The sequence below is a fragment of the Nicotiana tabacum genome, chromosome 10 (assembly GCF_000715075.1).
Source record: "Nicotiana tabacum cultivar K326 chromosome 10, ASM71507v2, whole genome shotgun sequence".
Taxonomy (NCBI): domain Eukaryota; kingdom Viridiplantae; phylum Streptophyta; class Magnoliopsida; order Solanales; family Solanaceae; genus Nicotiana; species Nicotiana tabacum.
The window spans coordinates 110,289,823-110,294,090 of record NC_134089.1 but is presented as its reverse complement, the minus strand read 5'-3'; the positions used below and the strand labels follow the sequence as shown (position 1 = coordinate 110,294,090).

General features: G+C 35.2%; 1 non-coding gene across 1 annotated transcript; it reads left to right on the top strand.

The window, feature by feature from the left end:
- The first annotated feature begins 697 nt into the window (after nt 1-697).
- LOC142165665 (small nucleolar RNA R71) lies at nt 698-804 on the top strand. The gene has a single exon (XR_012696316.1). It is a non-coding gene; the product is annotated as a small nucleolar RNA R71 (small nucleolar RNA).
- The last annotated feature ends 3,464 nt before the right edge of the window (nt 805-4,268 follow it).

Below are 4,268 nucleotides of genomic sequence, written 5' to 3'. Positions count from 1 at the left end.
GTTGCCAGTTGACTTAATTGCATTTCCAGATTTTCGAGGGCTGAACCCTGGCTTTCCATCTTTTCATCAGTGACCTTAATGTACTTATACAAAAGGTCATCAAGACTTGAATGAGCTTGTTGAGGCCTTTGCTGATATGGCCCTGCTTGTTGATAAGGTCTATAATTTGGTTGCCCATGGTTCTGATTCTAGTATCCCGATGGACCTTGTACTTGTTGCTTCTGGAAGCTTTGAGAGTTCTCTGCACCATTTGGATTGCTCCATTGAAATCCTGGGTAATTTTATGCCTTTGGACTGCTAAAAGGGTACGGTTTATAACCGACAAAATGGACATGCTCGTCATTATGATTGCTTGCTTGACATTTATGGTTCATATGGTTTCCTCTACACATGTCACAAGTCTCAGATTGGCTTGGTTGTTGTGTATTCACCTGAAAAGATTCAAACTTTTGTGCCAAAGAAACAATTTGCTAAGTTAGTATATTTAAAATATCAACCTGATTTACCGTAGTAGCCTTCTTGATGATTACACGCTCAGATGTCCATTGGATGGCATTCTCAAAAATCTTGTTCAACAGTTGTAATGCTTCCTCCATGGTTTTTCCCATTACAGAACCTCCTGCAACTACATCAATCACATGTCTAGCAGAGGGTTTTAACTTGTGATAAAAAAATATACAGTTGTATGTGTTCAGGAATGTCATGGTGTGGACATTTTCTTAACATTACTTTTAATCTTTCCCAAGCTTGATAAACTGACTCAGTGTCAGTCTACAAGAAATTAGAGATGTCTTGTCTTAACTTTATGGTTTTAGCAGGGGAAAAATATTTATTTAAAAATTTCTGAGTCATTTGGTCCCATGTGGTAATGGAACCTTGTGGAAAACTTCGCAACCAAGTCTTGGCATCTCCTTTTAAAGAAAAAAGAAATAGCCTTAACTTGCTAGCTTCAGGAGGTACTCCATTATACTTAGTTGTTTCAACAAGTTTCAGAAAGTCAATTAAATGACTGTGTGAATCTTCACTTGCGTCTCCAGTGAAGATGCAAGACTATTGAACTGTTTGAATCAGGCCAGTCCTAATTTCAAAGTTGTTGGCTGCCACTGGAGGTTTTCTGACACTAGATTCACAGTTGAAGCGGTCAGGTCTAGCATAATTCCTTAGGATTCTGTTTGCTGGCATTGGTGCTACTTCATCAAACTGATCCTCCACAAAGACTGGTGGTTGAATGTCTTCTACTCCCCGATTCTCCATTCTTTCACCAGCTATGCTTTGAGAAGATGATGTTTTTCCTTTCCTGCACAATCGAAGAGATTTTTCAATTTCTTGATCGTAACTAGCCAATTTTTTGTAGAAGAGCAGGTCATAAACTACTTAAAATTTTAAGAGAAAAAAAAATAATAATAGTAGTTTCTAAAAAAGTACTAGTAGTTAATAAAATAACTAATGACATTTTTAAAGAAAAAAAAAGTACGATAATATATATTAAATATAAGTAAAGGTAGTACTAGTAAATAATAGTAATTAGAAATAAAGTTAGAATATAGGTAAAAGTGCTAGTAATATTATACTAAATATACTAAAGGAAAGCTAATAATAGAAGTAGTAGGAAGAAGTACTGGTCAGTAGATAGTGAAAATACTACAGAAATAATAATAATAATAATAATAATAATAATAATAATAATAATAATAATAATAATAATAATAATAATAAATTCTCAAATTAGTAACAAAATATTTAATCTGAAGTAGATGTATGCCAATCCCCGGCAACAGCGCCAAAAATTTGACGAGGCTAATGCGTATATGGAATTTTCTGCTCGTACTCTGTCAAAATCTAATATAGTTTAAGAAATCGTCCCACAGAGACTGGATAATCTATGCTACAGACTTGTAATATTTTAACTACTATTTGAGAGAATCAAATTGATGAAAAGTGAGCGAGGTATAAAACTTGTTAATTACTTAAACAAAACAAAATATTTTTGGAAGATTTATAATTTAAAAAGGAGTTGGGAATCATTGAATTCACTTGATAATATAACTATAATAAAATCTCAATTTCTACATTTATTTCTCTAAAGAATAATTGTTTATTTCTAATACAATTATATTTTGCTCACTAAGAAATAATCAATTAATAACACTCCGTGAGAATTATGTTAATTAATAAATTTAAGACTAGTGACGTTTAAACCGAAATATTTTTCTTGCTTGAATTGTGCTAAAAGAAAGTAAAAACTTCATCAGAATATTTTTACCAAGGATCAATAATCTTGCCTACAATAATTCCTCCGTGAGAATTAAAACTGAGGCAAGCAAGATTACTGACTTGAAATAATAGTTTACTAAAAAATTACTTTCACACTACTATTTTATTCATCAGTTATTATATATTAATTTTGCTCCACGAGAATTACAAAATTAATATATGAATAACTTAGAGATAAAATATGTAGATGTGATGATAGAGTAATTAAAAACCATTATTTCAGCACAGTATGAAATGTAAATATAAAGTTTCAAGCCAAGAATATATATAAAAACTAAGATAATATTATAAAATATATCAAGCTTCATCAACTATCCCAACAAAAGAAATTACTCCATTATGGCGTAAGAAAAGCTAAAAAGATATTTAGAAGACTAAAAATATTTAAAAGACTAAGGAAATATTTTTACTACAAAGAAAGAAGATCAAGACCAGTTCTTGTCTTACAAAGATTAGATATCCTTATCAAAAGAGAGCTTGCTATTTATAGGAAAAGATGAGTAGCTTTTGTCATGTTCCACTTTTGCGAATGTGAAATCCATATCTGCGAAGTGACCTTTGTGTACGTAGATTCAATATATTCAAATATGGCACTTGCGCTTCACTCTTGACTTCATGAGTTAGTCTTGCAAATGTAGCTTCCATGTATGCGAAGTGACCTTTGTGTAGGTAGATTCAATACATGCAAATTGTGACGATCCAGTCAGTCGTCTCATGAGTTACCGCTTCGTTTCCCCCATTTTTGCTTCTTATTGCTTTGTCTATCGGTTTTATATGTGATCGGGTTGGTTGGTTCGAGTTCGGAAAGGATTTGGTAAGGTTTGAGACACTTGGTCTCTTTTAAGGAAGCTTAAGTTGGAAAAGTCAACCGGATGTTGACTTAGGTGTTAGAGGGTTCGGATGTGAGTTTCAATGGTTCGGATAGCTTCGGGAGGTGATTTGGGACTTAGGAGTGTGATCGGAATATATTTTGGAGGTTCGGAGTAGATTTAGGTTTGAATTGGCGAAGTTGAGATTTTGGTGATTTCCAGTTGGTAGGCGAGATTTTGATATAGGGGTCGGAATGGAATTCCTAGAGTTGCAATAGTTCCGTTGTGTCATTTGGGATGTGTGTGAAAAATTTCAGGTCATTCGGACGTAGTTTGGTTGGATTTTTTATCAAAAGCGAAATTCGGAAGATTTTGGAAACATAGGCTTGAATCCGATGTGTTTTGGCTGATTCGATGTTTTTTGAGGGTTTTGAAGATTGGTACAAGTTTGAATAAGGTTTTGGAATATGTTTGTTCTTTTGGTTGAGGTCCCGGGGGCCTCGGAGTGATTTTGGATGGTTGACTGAGAGTTTGGGATTTTTGAAAAAGCTGCAGATTTTCTGCTTCTGGTATTTTCGCACCTGGGGATTGGGGACCGCAGGTGCGACGCCACATATGCGGATGATTGGTTGCCAAACCAGAAAGGGGCTAGGAGATCAGGAACCGAAGAAGCAGACTAGGAACCGAACTTGCGATGGCGCATGTGCGGATATTTCATCGTAGATGTGGAGTGGGAATTTAAATAATTTCTGTAGAATAGGTTCAAGGACCGCAAATGCGGGGCCGCAGAAGCTGGTATATGGCCGCAGATGTGAAAATGCCTGGGACAGAAGGTATAAATTGTGTCATTCGCGATTTTGAGCTATTTCACTATTTTAGAGTCGGGTTTGGAGCTCTTTGGGCGATTTTGAAGAGGGATTTCATGGGAACTTCATTGAGATAAGGATTTTGGATCTAAAAACTCGTTTCTACGGTATTCTTTCACGGATTAGGCTTGAAATTTATGGAATTTAATGATCAAAGTTTGGGGAAACTAGGGCTTGGAAACTTAGACCTTTGATTGAGGATTTGAAGGACCATATGAGGTCGGATTTCAGAACTTTTGATATGTATGAACTCGTGGGGAGATAAGGGATCTATTGATGTAAAAATTATCGAATTCCGAGACGTGGGCCCGGGGGTCGG